This window comes from Bos taurus, chromosome 1 (assembly GCF_002263795.3).
Source record: "Bos taurus isolate L1 Dominette 01449 registration number 42190680 breed Hereford chromosome 1, ARS-UCD2.0, whole genome shotgun sequence".
Classification (NCBI taxonomy): Eukaryota; Metazoa; Chordata; class Mammalia; order Artiodactyla; family Bovidae; genus Bos; species Bos taurus.
In genome coordinates this window covers 53,001,408-53,018,949 of record NC_037328.1, presented here as the reverse complement: position 1 = coordinate 53,018,949, position 17,542 = coordinate 53,001,408, and the positions used below count along the sequence as shown (strand labels likewise).

The window sequence follows — 17,542 nt, the reverse complement described above, 5'->3', positions numbered from 1 at the left end:
GATAGAGCTCTAGATACCAGGGCAGGGTTGCCTCAGGCCAAATAGCTAACAGTGAGAGACAGCATCACTACCCATCAGCAGACAATCAGATTAAATTTCTACTGAGCACAGCCCTGCCCACCAGAGCAAGATTTAGTTTTACCCACAGCCAGTCCCTCCCATCAGGAAGTTTACACAAGCCTCTTATCCTCATTCACCAGAGGAGAGGCAGAAGGAGCAAGAACTACAATCCTGCAGCCACCAGGATGAAAACCACATCACAGAGAGTTAATCAAAAAGAAAAGGCAGAGGATTATGTTCCAGGTGAAGGGACAAGATAAAACCTCAGAAAAACAGCTAAATGAAGTGGAGATAGGCAACCTTCCAGAAAAAGAATTCAGAATAATAATAGTGAAGATGATCCAGGATTTTAAAAAAAGAATGGAAAAGATGTGAAAACTGTTTACCAAAGCCCTAGAAGAAATAAAAACATACAGGAACAATACACTGGAAGGAATCAATAGCAGAATAACTGAGGCAGAAGAATGGATTAGTGATCTGGAAGAAAGAATGGTGGAAATCATTGCCATAAAGCAAAATATAGAGAAAAGAATGAGAAGAAATGAAGACAGCCTAAGAGACCTCTGGGACAACATTAAGTGCACCAACATTCACATTATAGGGGTCCCAGATGAAGAAAAGAGATAGTATAGACTTGAGAAAATATTTGAAGAGATAATAGCTGAAGACAATATTTTAAGAGATAAAACCTCCCTAACATGAGAAAGGAAATAGTCAACCAAGTCCAGGAAGCAAGTATGGAGAGTCCCAGGAAGGATAAACCCAAGGAGGAACACACTGAGATACATAAATGAAAATGACAAAAATTAAAGACAAATCCAAGGAGGAACACACTGAGATACATAGTAATGAAAATGACAAAAATTAAAGACAAAGATAAAATATTAAAAGCAACAAGGGGAAAACAACAAATAACATACAAGAGAACTCATGTAAGATTATCAGCTGATTTCTAAACAGAAACTCTGCAAGTCAGAAGTGAATGACATGATATATTTAAAGTGATGAAACAATAGAACCCACAACCAAGAATATTCTACCCAGCAAAATTCTCAATTAGATTTCATGGAGAAAATCAAAAGCTTTAGAGACAAGCAAAAGTGAAGAGAATGCAACACCATCAAAACAGCTTTCCAACAAATACTAAAGAAACTTCTCTAGGCAGGAAACACAAAAGAATGAAAAGATCTATAAAAAATAAACCTAAAACTATTAAGAAAATGGTAATAGAATTATACAGGTCAATAATTACCTTAACTGTAAATGGATTAAATGCACCAACCAAAAGACATAGATTGGCTGGGTGGATGAAAAATATGCATATATAAAATTTTTTTTTTTAAGAAAAATATGCACTTCCACTTACCACATCTCTCTACTTAACCCCCCAGATTGTATGTAATTATTTTATATTTTAGGTCAATCATGTTTCCATTATGGTTTGCAATTGTAATTATTTTTTATTTTCTGTTTGGCTATTGATAGTGAAAACTGATAAACATCCTCTACTATTATGTTTGTGGTTATGTAACTACTATCTGTTTTATTACCATTGTATCATGATTGGTCCACAGAAAATAATAGAATTCTATATCACTAAAACTAACATTTAATAGAAAAACCTATAATCACCTTTTAAAGTCCAGATGCACATTAGAATTATTTTGAATTTTTTGATAAATACAAATGCCCAGATATTGTTGTTTTCTCCAAAGCTCCAGATGTGACTTTAATGAGCAGCAATGTTTAAAAACAACTGGACAAAGGATGATCTTTTACTTTAAAAAAAAAAAGAAAAGAAATACATGCAATCAGAGTTAAAGTCTGAATGAAGCAGCCTAGTTGTCTTCCCATACCTGCTGATGTGATTGCTCAGGGGAAGGATAAAACTGTATTAGTGACGATCCCTGGACCTCCCCCCATCCCCCCAAAATGAAAATATACACCATGAACTCACTGTTATTCTCATGAATAGGTTATTCTTGGAGCCAGACTGTACTGTGGGTTGTCATTCACACCTCAACATTCAAGGATATGCTACCATTAAAAGAAAAATATGAAGAAAACTGTAGGTGAATCTTCAGCTAGAGAAACCTGAACTTGACCTGAACTCAGGATAACTTCACCTGCCCAGCAAACAAGGCCTGTCCTTTCTTAACTTTTCCTTTCTATGGACAAAATTTACCTGTCTGCTAGATTACACAGCATTGGTAAAAACGCAGCTCAAGCCTGAACAGAAGTATAATATGTCAATGTCATGTGTCACTTTATAGTCTCACCTACTTACTGGTAGACTGTGACAAGGCTAATGAGAGACTGCTATGTGGACCAACTTCTCGCATTTGAGGAACCCTGCTCACTGGAGAACTCCATCAACTATTGTGAATGGACTGTGTCCTCTAAAACCTACAACACGTTTTTTAAAATAGCCCCTCAATTAGTACGTATTATAACTGATGATGCAAACACTACCTCTATATATCACTTAAGAACCCCTTTCTCTGGATGCCTAACACATGTTGATCTTTTATATTAGAAGGGGACCATCTATTATTCCACCCCATCCCCCCATGAAAGCTCAGGTGTTATCCATTTAAATGCTATTTCCTACTTTATCTATTCCCGATATTAGCTTTTCTTTAGAACCCCTATGTAAGATTTTGCAAAGAAACCAAAGTATTACAAAACTACAAAATTACAAAGTATTACAATTACAAAAGGAAAAACATAATTGTACCTTGATAGAACATTCTGTTGTTACTATTATAGCTGATAAGTTAATGGATACAAGAGTTAATGTACAAAACATACTTCTTATTTATGGTGGGACTTGTTATTTACTACACCCACTACTGCTCAGGAATGGTTTTCTGTATTGTTTAACCCCTGGCTTATTTCTTTGATTATCTTGTTTCTTTTGACCATCTGGAATTGTTATTTGTCCTACATAATTAACAAGACTGCTCATGTTACTCATAATACTTTGCATTATTCCTATGCTCTTCAGCATACACAATCATGAGGTCAACTGTTTGGGAAGTTAAAATGGAAGAAGTCTTGGTTCAGACTTCAGAAGCAGGAGAGCAATCCTCTGATCTTGTTTCTTTTCCTGCCTGGCCACTGCCCAGATTCCACTGCTGCCTGCAAGGTCAGCAAGTCAGGGGTAAGTACTTTAGATAAGGAAGGAAGTGGGCCATGGAATTCGTAAGCCCTTGGAGGCTTGACCAATCACACCAGGGTTTTTACAAAATCCTATGACTCACAAGATAAAATAAACAGCATTATAAAAATGTTAAAGTAAAACAAGAGCTACCTTTTTGTGCAGAAACTGATGATGATATCAGTTTGTGGTTTGGGACTATAAGCAGGAACTCCCAAAACTGAAGTCTCACTCGTGGAGTGAGCACACTGCCCAGGACCTTTTCTTAGCTGGGATTCCAGATTGCTGTTACTCTGGACTTTCCAGCATGCTGCTTAAGTTTGGATGACATTTGGCCCCATTTGGTGATGTACATGCTGTTACTCTTCTCTATTGTTTCTATTTCTCTTTTCTTTTAATGACTGTATATTGAAATTAAGTTAAATAATCCTCTATTAGATATTGACATTGTTAAAATAAAATAAAATCATTGTTTAGGAGGTGCTAGTGGTAAAGACTTCCCTGGTGGCTCAGACAGTAAAGTGTCTGCCTACACTGCAGGAGACCCAAGTTCAATCCCTGGGTTGGGAAGATCTCCTGGAGAAGCAAATGGCAACCCACTCTAGTATTCTTGCCAGGAAAATCCCATAGACAGAGGAGCCTCTTAGGCTGCAATCCATGGGAACGCAAAGAGTCGGACCCAACTGAGTGACTTCACTTTCACTTTCAGTGGTAAAGAACATGCCTGCCAATGCAGGAAACTTAAGAGACATGGGTTCAATCCTTGGGTCAGCAAGATCCCCTGGAGAAGGAAATGGCAACCTACTCCAGTATTGCTGCCTGGAGAATCCCCATGGACAGAGGAGTCTGATGTGCTACAGTCCACAGGGTCGAAAAGAGTAGGACGCGACTGAAGCAGCTGAGCATGCAAGATCATGGCATCCCAGTCCCATCACTTCATGGCAAACAGAAGGGGGAAAAGAGGAAGCAGTGACATATTTTATTTTCTTGGGCTCCAAAAATCACTGCAGACAGTGACTGCCATAATATTAAAAGACACTTGCTCCTTGGAAGGAAAGCTATGACAAACCTAGACAGCGTATTCAAAAGCAGAGACATCACTTTGCCGACAAAGGTCTGTACAAAGCTAAGATTTTTTCAGTAGTCATGTAGGGATGTGAGATCTGGACCATAAAGAAGGCTGAGAGCCAAAGAAGATTGATGCTTTCGAATTGTGATGCTGGAGAAGACTCTTGAGGGTCCTTTGGACTGCAAGGAGATCAAACCTGTCAATCCTAAAGGAAATCAACCCTGAATATTCATTGGAAGGACTGTGGCTGAAGCTCCAATACTTTTGCCACCAGATGCAAAGAGCCTACTCATTGGAAAAGACCCTGCTACTGGGAAAGACTGATGATAAAAGGAGAAAGGGGTGGCAAAGGATGAGATGGTTAGAAAGCATCACCAATTCAATGGACATGAATATGAGCAGACTCCGGGAGACAGTAGAGGAGCCTGGTATGCTACATCCTTGGGGTGACAAAGAGTAGGGCACAACTTAGGGACTGAACAACAATTACAGCTACCGCATAAACAGTAACACAGAAATCAAACCTCAAATTCTTACTAACATTATTTCCTAAACCCATAACATATCTCAACTTTCTTCTAAAATGAAAGTACTATCCAAATATCTTGGCTCAGTTACACAGATTAAATTTGCCTTACCTTTTATAATGAGCAAGCAACACCAGGACTACTAAACTCAAGGGAAGCTCTCAGCAAATGAGTCACTCAGATTAAAAACAACTGGAAGCAAAAGAGAAAGAGACAAGGCTTAAGGCAGCAGGCAGGCAGAAATGGGAAATAAAATATGCTGATTAGTGCCAAAAAGAGAAGAGGAGGCAAGATGATCTTAAGGCTGCTTGGTTTTTGTGGGCCACTCTTAAAATGTCCAAAGGGAAAGAGGAGCAATGCAGTCTCTCATATTAGCCTAAGGAAGAAAGCAAGAAAGTAAGAGACAAGGACACTTCAAATAATTGGAGGTGGAGAGAGAAATACTACCAACATCAAATGGTGGGAGAAAAATATGAAGAGGGCACTGGATTTGAGTTTCCTCTGTCATACAGCAAATTTCTACTGGCTATCTTTTTACATCTGGCAATACATATGTTTCAATGTTATTCTCTCAATTTGTCCCACCCACTCCTTCCCCCACTGTGTCCACCCAATACAATATTGTAAAGCCATTATGCTCCAATTAAAAAATAAAAAATTAAAATAAATACAGGGAGAGAATTTTGAGTTACCTGAAATTTTGAGTACCTCTTTCAGGAGGTACCTGAAAGAAGATAGTTGTCAAAGAAAGTAAATGCCCCTAAAAACAACAGATATGCTTTGACTCTTCAGAAAAGAAAAGTAGAAAAACAAAGCAAGGGCATCCTTGGAATTCAGTGATTTCTGCTATCACATCTTTGGGATTCACAGGGCAGACAAATGAATGGTAAAAGGCCCTTCAAAGATATGAAAAACTTGCAGACCTATGTCAGTGTATGCAACACTAAAAGCACAGGAATGTACAAAACTTAGAACTGTAATCAATATCCACACTTAGGATATGGAGTTGTTTTGCACATAAAATAAAAAGCTAAATTCAATGGGGAAAATTAGTTTGGAGGACCTAGGTCAAATTTAAAAAAAAAGACAAATTGCAAGACCAGAAGACAAATTAGAAGAGATATTGGTGAATGTATAATTTCCTTTTTCCTTGTCAGTGGGGATGGAAAACTTTTTTCATTTAATGCTATGAAATATTTCAGCTGTGTCAGAAGACTATTTAATGTCATTAGTCATTTTTGATTACTTTCAATCCCAAGATTAAATTACATTTAGATAAATATGGCATGGTTCTTAAACTGAGAATTTAGACTTCTGTTGCAAGTAATAACAACAACAGCAAAATTCTGGAACAAACTGGCTTAGAAAACAAAGGAAATTTTCTGAGAAACATAACTGAAAATTCTGGAAAGTGAAAGTGAAAGTCACTCAGTCATGTCCGACTCTGTGACCCCACTGATTGCAGCACACCAGGCTTCCCTGTCTATCATCAACTCCAGAAGCTTGCTCAAACTCATGTCCATTGAGTCGGTGATGCCATCCAACCATCTCATCCTCTGTTATCTCCGTCTCCTCCTGCCTTCAATCTTTCCTAGCATCAGGGTCTTTTCCAATGAGTCAGTTCTTCACATCAGGTGGCCACAATACTGGAGTTGCAGCTTCAGCATCAGTCCTTCCAATGAATATTCAGGACTGATTGATTTACCTTATGACTGACTGGTTGGATCCTCTTGCAGTCCAAGGAACTCACAAGATTCTTCTCCAACACCACAGTTCAAAAGCATCAATTCTTTGGCGCTCAGCTTTCTTTATAGTCCAACTCTCACATCCATAATAGACGGACCTTTGTCAGCAAAGGAACGTCTCTGCTTTTTAATATGTTGTCTAGGTTGGTCATAGCTTTTCTTCCAAGGAGCAAGCGTCTTTTAATTTCATGGCTGCAGCCACAATCTGCAGTAATTTTGGAGCCCAAAAAGATAAAAGTCTGTCACTGTTTCCATTGTTTCCCCATCTATTTGCCATGAAGTGATGGGACTGGATGCCGTCATCTTAGTTTTCAGAATGTTGAGTTTTAAGCCAGCTTTTTCACCTTCCTCTTTCACTTTCATCAAGAGGCTCTTTAGTTCTTCTTTGCTTTCTGCCATAAGGGCGGTGTCATCTGCATATCTGAGGATATTGATATTTCTCCTCACTATCTTGATTCCAGTTTGTGCTTCATTCAGCCCAGCATTTCGCATGATGTACTCTGCATATGAGTTAAATAAGCAGGGTGACTATATACAGCCTTGATGTACTCCTTTCCCAATTTGGAACCAGTTGTTATAACTGTTGCTTCTTGACCTCCATACAGATTTCTCAGGAGGCAGGTCAGGTGGTCTGGTATTCCCATCTCTTGAACTTTTCCACAGTTTGTTGTAATCCACACAGCAAAGGCTTTGGCATAGTCAACAAAGCAGATGATTTTCTGGAACTCTCTTGCTTTTACAATGATCCAACATATGTTGGCGATGTGATCTCTGGTTCCTCTGCCTTTTCTAAATACAGCTTGAACATCTTGAACTTCTCGGTTCACTGTTGAAGCCTGACTTGGAGATTTTTGAACATCATTTTGCTAGTGTGTGAGATGAGTGCAAATTTGTGATACTTTGAACATCCTTTGGCATTGCCTTTCTTTGGGATAGGAGAATGAAAAGTGACCTTTTCCAGTCCTGTGGCTTAGTCCATGGAGTTCTCTAGGGCTGAATACTGGAGTGAGTAGCCCTTCCCTTCTTCAGGGGATCTTTCCAGCCCAGGGATCGAACCCAGGTCTCCCACACTGCAGGTGGATTCTTTACCATCTGAGCCATAAGGGAAGCCCAAGAATACTGGAGTGTAGCCTATCCCTTCTCCAGCAGATCTTCCCAACCCAGGAATCAAACTGAGGTCTCCTTCATTGCAGGCGGATTTTTTTTTTACCAACTGAGCTATCAGGGAAGCCTCAGACCAATTTCATCCAAGAATCATGTTACTGAGTCCTATGTTTCTGCTTTGCTCCACATGCAGTCCAGCTTTCCTTGTGGTAATAGTACAGCTGCAGAAGTCTCCTGGGCTTGACTTCCACACACTTTCAAATTCCAGTGAAAATAGTATTTTCAGCCAGCACCTCTTGTTTAGAAATTTCCCAGAAGCCCAAGGCAACTACTTTTTGCATGTCCTAGGCTCACCTGGGTTACGTTCTCATCCCACCTAGCATGCTGGCCACCCAACTCCCTAACTGGTTTCTCCTGGGAGTACTATCTTAATTAAGTCATTTGTACCTAAATCTTTAGCTAAGCAGCTGCTTGTAGTAGAATATTTCCTAAGACACAAATGAATGTACTGAACCACCCTGGCAGGTTATCCTTGAAATTCCTGAATTGTTCTTTTTCATCTTAATATTTCTGCAAAAGCTGGCATTTCCCTCTGAACAAGACACTCATCTTCTCACATATTCCCTTTCCTAGGTTCTGTGTTGCTTCTCCCCTGTCCAAGCCTCCTACTTCACCTGCCCCTCTCAAATCTCTCCCATGTGCCCTCTGAAAACATTATTCCACACTAAACTTCCTTTTACCTGCCATAACCAGCTGAGATTTCTGCTGTTTCCCAGCCTCAATTGAAACCTGATTCATCCCCAAAGGTTCCATTTCCTTTTCTTCTCTTTTCTTCTTAAGAAAGGGTAACTCTTTTTCCACCTTCTCTCACATTGAAATCTACAGATAAACCTGGCAACCTACATTATACAACAATGATCTTTACAAACCTGTCTTCCCATGGGTACACTACTATACCTTTCTCTGGATTTCATTATGAAAATCAAAATTTCTTCTGAAGTGACTCTTGCTCCTACACAGGAGGGCCCCTAGGAAGAGTCAATTATATTAAGCTGGATGGGGCATATATGGTTGGGTATAGTATTCTCTGTATCTTTCATAGATCTAAGGTGTTATTTTAGATCCACAAAAAGAGCAAATACCCTCTTTTAACAATACACGATAAGACTCTATACATGGATATCACCAGATGGTCAATACCGAAATCAGATTGGTTATATACTTTGCAGCCAAAGATGGTGAAGCTCTATACAGTCAGCAAAAACAAGAGTGGGAGCTGACTGTGGCTCAGATCATGAACTCCTTATTGACAAATTCAGACTTAAGTTGAAGAAAGCAGGGAAAACCACTAGACCATTCAGGTATGACCTAAATCAAATCCCTTATGATTATACAGTGGAAGTGACAAATAGATTCAAGGGATTAGATCTGATAGAATGAGTGCCTGAAGAACTATGGACTGAGGTTGGTGACATTATACAGGAAGCAGGGATCAAGACCATCGCCAAGAAAAAGAAATGCAAAAAGGCAAAATGGTGGTCTGAGGAGGCCTTATAGTTGAGAAAAGAATAGAAGCTAAAGGCAAAGGAGAAAAAGAAAGATATACCCAAGTGAATACAGAGTTCCAAAGAATAGCAAGGAGAGATAAGAAAGCCTTCATCAGTGCCAACATCCATTGGATCATCAAAAAAGCAAGAGTTCCAGAAAAATATCTACTTCTGCTTTATTGACTTCTCTATCAAAGTAATGGAGTATAAATCAAAGAAAAGAAAAAATTTCAAAAAGAAAATCTATATAGAACCTTAAAAAGATGAGGAGTTAAAGAGGCCTTTTCGATGCAAATAAATCTTTGAAAAGATGTTAAAAGGCAGGGTAATTAGTTGTGAACTTTAACAGTTGCCATTTAAATCCCTATTTGCTCTCCATTTAAAATGAGAATGTGGAGGTTGAAAGAGTAAGCAAACTGCTCAAAGTCACAAAGATGTTCCAGCAGTGGACCTGAGTCCCATTCCAAAGCCTACTCTCCTTCCATTCCATGCTGTGTGCATCATCAAGAGGCTAAGAAGCCAATCATCTTTTGGGCATGTCCAGGTGTGACCATTACAGCTACACTTCTTTGGAGTGATATGGTTTCTGGATGTTCTTGCCTTCCAGGTGAACACTCAAACTCAGATATATAAAGTAAATAAAGTCAACTACAAAAAGTTGATCTTACAAAGCTCTCAGTGGTTTTTTGGGTTTTTTTGCTGTCCACAAAGACAGCTTAAGCAAAGAGAAAGACCTCCTTCACCCACTCACATGAGAAGCTCTGCTGTGGTCCACTTTGTATTTAATAGAAGTCACTCAGTAATTCGTAGGCTTCCCTGATAGCTGTTGGTAAAGAATCCACTTGCAATGCAGGAGACACCAGTTCAATTCCTGAATCGGGAAGATCCACTGGAGAAAGAATAGGCTACCCACTCCAGTATTCTTGGGCTTCCCTTGTGGCTCAGCTGGTAAAGAATCCACCTGCTTTGCGAGAGACCTGGGTTTGATCCCTGGGTTCGAAGATCCCCTGGAGAAGAGAAGGGCTACCCACTCCAGTATTCCACCCTGGAGAGTTCCATGGACTATATAGTCCATGGGGTCGCAGAGTCAGATGCAACTGAGTAACTTTCACTTTGACTTCACTTTCAGTAACTCTCCCTGATGTGACAGGAAATTTGCTACATATGTTATAAACATTTCTTTACGTGATCCCAGCAACAACGCTATAAAGTACATACTAATGTGACCATTTTATAGATGAGTACACTGTGGGGCAAGGAATTAAATAATTATTTATTGCAAATTCATAACCAATGGCAAGGCCTAAGCATAAAACACCTGCTATTAACCTCAAATCAAGATGGTGGAGTAAAAGGACTTGTGCTCATTTTCTCCTGTAAGAACACCAAAATTTCAACTAGCTGCTGAACAACCATCGACAGGAAGATGATGGAACCTATCAAAAAAAAAGCTAACCCATGTCCAAGCACAAAGCACAAAGCAGAAGCCATAAAGAGATGGCAGGAGAGGAACAACTGCATTAAAATCAAATTTCATACCCGTCGGGTGGGCGACCCACAACTGGAAAACAGTAATACTAAAGAAGTTCTAACGCTGTTGCAAAGGTTCTAGGCCCCACATCAGACTTCCTGACCTGTGGATCCAGCTAATGGACTGGGAATCCCCAGGGAATCTAACTTTGAAGGACAGTGGGATTTGATTATAGAGCTTTCACAGGACTTGGGGAAGCAGAGACTCTTGGAGGGCACAACCAAAAATTTATGTGCACCAGGACCCAGGGAAAAGGAGAAGTGACCCCACAAGAGACTGAGTCAGACCTGCCTTGAGTGTTTGGGGGGATTCCTGCAGAGGCATAGGTCAGCAGAGGCCAACCATGGTGGCAGCAGCAATCTTGGGAGGTGTATGTGTTAGGGGAAGCACACTGATTGAAACCACCCATCCTGGCCAGGTAACCATTTGTATGAGTTGTTTTATGACAGGAGATCCTGATAAGGAATTCGGAACTAATAAGCCACCACCAACCAGAAGAGTTTGGGAAAGGTCTAAAGGAGACACTATGTGTCCGTCCACTTCCCAGAATCCCTCTCGCTAGCATCCATCTTGGCTGAGTGATGTGTGTGCCACCAGGAAAGACTCTGAATTAGAACGATTGGTCAAAGACCACCCGGAAACTACTCCCATCACCATAAAACCCGATATTGCGAGCCCCGCGGCAGAGCAGTTCTCCTGGGTTCCCTTACCCTACTGCTCTCCACCCAGGTGCTCCTTCCCAATAAAATCTCTTGCTTTGTCAGCACATGTGTCTCCTCAGACAATTCATTTCCGAGTGTTAGACAAGAGCCTAGTTTCGGGCCCTGGAAGGGGTCCTCCTTCCTGGAACACATGGTGGCATAAATCCTTTTGGAGGGCTGGCCAGAGAGGAAAAAGTGATTTTTGTCCTCGAGCTATTAGGCCAATCCTTCCAGTTCATTTCCACAGATTCCACAGAAAGAATACCTAAGGAGTTGAGACAAAAGCCACCTGAGAGCCTCCTCTGGTCCACTAAGAGCTAGCATTACCAAAGGAAGAAGCCCATTGCACATCCAATCTGACTAGATCCTGTAATCCCTGATCTGTGCCCTCAAAAACCTCATGGTCACCAGCAGTGCCTCTATCTACATAGATCAGAGGCACAGCCATGACAAAAACTCTCTTTCAGGTTGCTGGCCCCTGAGGCAGGCAGCCAAGAGAGTGACCTCTAGCCTGAGAGACGTTCCTGGAGCCAGAGCCCCACCTCACTCCTGAATGTATTCTTGTAACTTTCAGCTCCTAGCAAGGCTAGGCACTTCTATACTTGGGGTCTAAGTAAAAGTACACAGTAACAGCATGGATCACAAGTCCCTTGCAAGTGGATGACCTGACAGATTAGGTTAGTAGTTTCAACTCCCAGACCATTATGAAGTGGTCAAAGAGACCAGAAAGTTTCACTGAGAAAGGAGCGTTCGGTCCACAGGCTTCATCTACGTCTGGCTGCTCCCCTGGAGGAAACATTGAGTGCCTCTTGACATTAGCAGGTTGGTATAATCCCCTGACAGGGTTTCTGCCATAAACCATAGGAGGTCACCGTGGAACCGCAGATTAGGACACAGCTCTTGCTTTGCACTTGCTTGTGCATCTCTTTCAATCAATCACACACACAGGCACACTGTAGAGTTAGTAAGGTAAAGCAGAAAACGTGTTTACTAGGAGAACAAAGAACTAAATCTCTGAGCATCTTTACCTTGTCCTGAAGAATTCTGGATGAGCCACCAAGATGAAAGGTTGCTGCTACAAGCCATGACCCTGGGATTCTTGGCTTTTGGAGGAGAGGAATTCAATCCTGGGCCAGTGACGAGGCTTGATTGCTCAGAGCTTTTTGTGTAATAAAGTTTTATTAAAGTATAAAAGAGACAGAGAAAGCTTTTGACATAGACATAAGAAGGGGGACAGAAAGAGTGCCCCCTTGCTAGTTTTTAGCAAGGAGTTATATACCTTTTAGCAAGCTGCTAGTTAGAGAAAGGAAATGCCTCAAAACTGAGAGTTGCACCAGGCCCCTCACCCACAACATGCACTTTGAGATAACATTGGCACAAGGTGAGTCATTCAGGGCCATAAAACAATTGACAGGAACCTTGAAGAAAGGCAAATTTCCAAGCAAATACATAGTTCATTAACATAGCTTAAGAAAGATACTTCCATGAGAAAAATGCATTGGTTAGCTCAAGGTCTGAGATAGTTAAGTCCAGGTGGAGCCAGGTGTCTCCATAACAAAACAGGATTAAAAGAGAAAAGAAAAAAAAAAAAAAAAGTTTGCCATTTGCAGTTTTATTTCCTCCTGCCCCTTGGGGACCTCAGGCCTCCCTACTGAGGCTGTTAACATTCTCACTACCAAACAGTCTATAGACTCCTGGACTGAGTCACCTCAGGCCAAACAACTAACAGGGAGGGAGCACAGCCCCATTCATCAGCAGAATTTGAATTAAAGGTGTACTGAGCATGGCCCTGCCCACCAGAGCAAGACCTAGGTTCCCCTCAGTCAGTCCCTCCCATCAGGAAGCTTGCACAAGGCTCAGCCTCATCTACCAGAGGGCAGATAGAAAAAGCAAGAAATATAATCCTACAGCCTCTAGAACAGAAACAACAATCACAGAAAGTGAACCAAAATGATCACATGGATCACAGCCTTGTGTAACTCAAAGAAACTATGAGCCACATGCCGTGTAGGGACACTGAAGATGGACAGGTCATGGTGAAGAGTTCTGACCAAACACGGTCCACTGTAGAAGGGAATGGCAAACCACTTCAGCATTCTTGCCTTCAGAACCACATGAACAGTATGAAGAGGCAAAAAAGATATGACACCGGAAGATGAGTCCCCCAGGTTGGTAGGTGTCCAATATACATATGCTATTGGGGAAGAGCAGACAAATAGCTCCAGAAAGAATGAAGAGACCAGGCCAAAGTGGAAACAACACTCAGTTGTAATGAAAGAACAGTCCGATATGGTAAAGAACAATATTGCATAGGAACCTGGAATGTTAGGTCCATGAATCAAGGTAAATTGAACATGGTCAAGCAGGAGATGGCAAGAGTAAACAATGATATCTTAGGAATCAGTGAAATTAAAATGGATGAGAATGGGTTAATTTAATTCAGATGATCATTAAATCTACTACTATGGGCAAGAATACCTTAGAAGAAATTGAGTAGCCCTCATAGTCCATAAAAGAGTCCGAAAAATGGCAGAATGATCTCGGTCTGTTTCCAAGACAAAACATTCAACATCCCAGTAATCCAAGTCTATGCCCTAATCACTAATGCCAAAGAAGCTGTGGTTCTGTGAAAACCTACAAGACCTTCTAGAACTAACACTAAAAAAGGATGTCCTTTTCAACACAGGGGGTTAGAATGCAAAAGTAGGAAATCAAGAGATACCTGGAGTAACAGGCAAGTTTGGCCTTGAAGCACAAAATGAAGCAGGGCAAAGACTAACAGAATTTTGACAAGAGAACACCCCGGTCATAGCCAACAGCCTTTTCCAACAACATAAGAGATGACTTTACACATGAACATCACCAGATGGTCAATACTGAAATCAGATTGATTATATTCTTTGCAACTTAAAATGGAAAAGCTCTTGATACAGTCAAAATAAACAAGAATGGGAGCTGACTGTGGCTCAACCCTGTGGCTCATATCATGAGCTCCTTATTGCATAATTAAGGAAGAAATTGAAGAATGTAGGAAAAACCACTAGACCACTCAGGTATGGCCTAAATCAAATCCCTTATGATTATACAGTGGAGATGACAAGTAGATTCAAGAGATTAGATCTGGTAGAAAGAGTGAATTCCAATCCCCTGGAGTAACAGGCAAGTTTGGCCTTGAAGCACAAAGTGTACACCCACATATGGAGTTTGTACTGGAGGAAGGACGGGCTGTACTGATGAGCATGTATTTAACAATTAAGACAGTCTTGCCAGTATATTCCTATTAAAGATGGTTCTCTAAAAGTAACAAAACAAAGAATATCTAAAAGTGAACTGAAGGTCCAAAGAGAACTAGAGTCTTCAATTCCTGGGGGAAACAACACAAGATACAGAAAGATTTGCTTTGCAGTTATAATTATGGAGTCTTTATCAAATTCCAAAGGTTAATCTCACATGCAATCTTTAAACATAATGTACACTGTCAGTGATAAACTTAGCTGCTTGTTTTCCTGAGGTACCCAGACTGGATAGTGAGTTGGTTGTGGAGTAGATTGACACCTATCCCTTTTATATCCATACTACCCTACTGATTATTTAATGCTGTTTGCATTCTGATTGGGTGGTGTCCCCACTGACTGGCTAGTGTCCCTGCCTCAAGGGTTTATAAATATTTTGAATATACCCTTGCTTGTGAATAAATATTAAATACATACTGTACAGGTGAAAACTAGAAACAATTATGGCAACTGATTATAGGATAGACCAGTTTGTCACAATATGACCAGTCATCTATGTCTGATGATACCTGAGCAGAAGGGATATAAGCACAACATGATTTATCTTATTGAGAAAGACCAAAAAAGATGGCTTAGTTTGAGAAGGTCTCTGATGGCTCAGATCTGCCTGCAATGCAGGAGACCTGGGTTTGATCCCTGGGTCAGAAAGATCTCCTGGAGAAGGGAATGGAGAATTTCATGGACAGTAGAGCCTGGAAGGCTTCCGTCCATGGGGTCACAAAGAGTTGGACATGTCTGAGCAACTAACATCTTCAGTCTGGGCTTCCCTGGTGGCTCAGATGGTAAAGAATCCTCCTGCAATGCAGGAGACCAGGGTTCAATACCTGGGTTGGGAAGATCCCCCGGAGAAGGGCATAGCAACCCACTCCAGCATTCTTGCCTGGAAAATTCCATGGACAGAGGAGCCTGGCAGGGCACAGTCCATGGGGTCACAGAGTTGAGCACACCTGAGCAACTAACACCCTTTAAATAAGGAATAAGATTGTTGGGACATAAATCCTGGCTCTTGACTCTGTGGCATTGGACAAAAATGGAGAAAATCTCTTAGATGGTTTGGAGGATTAAGCAAATGAATGTGTATAAAAGTATTCAGAATAATGTCTAACATATAGTACATAAATAAGTTTTAACTGTTATTTAAGCCTTGGAATTCAGAAATGAGCCCTGACCCCACCTTACCAACAACTATCAAATAGAGTTTCAGAAGTTGCCAAAGACTATTTTGCCTTATAATCAAAAAGGATAAGAGTACTGGGAATAAAAAATACTCATATTTTTATTGCCTAAAAGTTATGGCCAACCTAGACAGCATATTGAAAAGCAGAGACATTACTTTGCCAACAAAGGTTGTCTAGTCAAGGCTATGGTTTTTCCAGTGGTCATGTACGGATATGAGAGTTGGACTGTGAAGAAAGCTGAGTGCTGAAGAATTGATGCTTTTGAACTGTGGTGTTGGAGAAGACTCTTGAGAGTCCCTTGGACTGCAAGGAGATCCAACCAGTCCATTCTACAGGAGATCAGTCCCGGGATTTCTTTGGAAGGAATGATGCTAAAGCTGAAACTCCAGTACTTTGGCCACCTCATGCGAAGAGTTGACTCATTGGAAAAGACTCTGATGCTGGGAGGGGTTGGGGGCGGGAGGAGAAGGGGACGACAGAGGATGAGATGGCTGGATGGCATCACTGACTCGATGGACGTGAGTCTAAGTGAACTCCGGGAGTTGGTGATGGACAGGGAGGCCTGGCATGCTGTAATTCATGAGTGCAAAGAGTTGGACACGACTGAGTGACTGAACTGAACTGAAAGTTTCCACAGGCAAAAAAATGTATTTTAGAGGGAAAAAATTAATAACCAACCACATCTTAGTTCTTAGGACTCTATTTCAATATACCCCCTAGGAGATGATCTTTCCTGTAACTGACTAGGTAGAGGATGCTTTTTACAATGTCTTAGCATTTTATGAATTTGAAATTGACTCTAGGATTATTTATCAACACGTGTGCACTCAGTTGTCTCCAATTCTTTGCAACCCCGTGACTGTAGTCCACCAGGCTCTTACATCAATGGAATTTTCCAGGCAAGAACACTGGAGTGGGTTGCCATTTCCTTCTCCGGGGGCTCTTCTTGATCCAGGGATCGAACCTGAGTCTCCTGCATTGGTAGGTGGATCCTTTACCACTTGTGCGACGTGGGAAGCCCAGGGTTATATATGCTCTATATTTATTAAGACATTGCTTTCAAACAGGTTTTTGCAATATACCTTAGCCGGGTTTGGAAGTGCTTGTCATACTCCAAGACCTGCCAGCACTAGATATTTTCAATATTTTGCTAATAAAAAGTGGCATCTTGGTTTTGTGTTAATTTACATTTATAATGCTTTAAACAAATGAGACATCTTTGCTAAATATTTTAGCTTGATGCCTGTGTTTCTTAGAAACAGCTTGAAAGGATTTGTGCAATTATATCAAAAATTACAGTAAAAATTGCTTACATAATTATAGGTAAAAGATCATTAAATGTTTAGGGTTTTAAAAAATATAGCACAGCTTTAAAAAGAGGTATAGTAAATTCTTTCGAGATCAAATGATTAGATGAAATGATTCAAAGAATGTATAAATTAAGAAAGTCTATTTTATGTGTTTCTTAAAAATACTTAATGCAGACTGAGGTAGAGATTAGGTGATCTGGGATAGCATGAGAAGGGAGGCCCAGTTTAACCAGACTGGGTTTAAAAGGAAAAATATGGCTAAGGTAGTGCCAAAACAATGAGTAAACTTTTAAACATATTACTGGGAAAGAACATTT

General features: G+C 40.6%; 1 protein-coding gene across 6 annotated transcripts in view; it reads right to left on the bottom strand.

Annotated features, from left to right (window-relative positions):
• The window catches only part of HHLA2 (HERV-H LTR-associating 2), a 135,895-nt gene that overhangs the window by 100,278 nt on the left and 18,075 nt on the right, over positions 1-17,542 (bottom strand). Inside the window, exon 1 of one of the 6 annotated variants that reach the window (XM_010801129.4) lies at positions 4,928-5,396. The exons of the other annotated variants lie outside the window; for them this stretch is intronic. The gene's annotated coding sequence lies outside the window, so the exon portion shown is untranslated. Of the gene's footprint in view, positions 1-4,927; positions 5,397-17,542 lie in introns of those variants that run through there. 6 annotated transcript variants of the gene reach the window in all.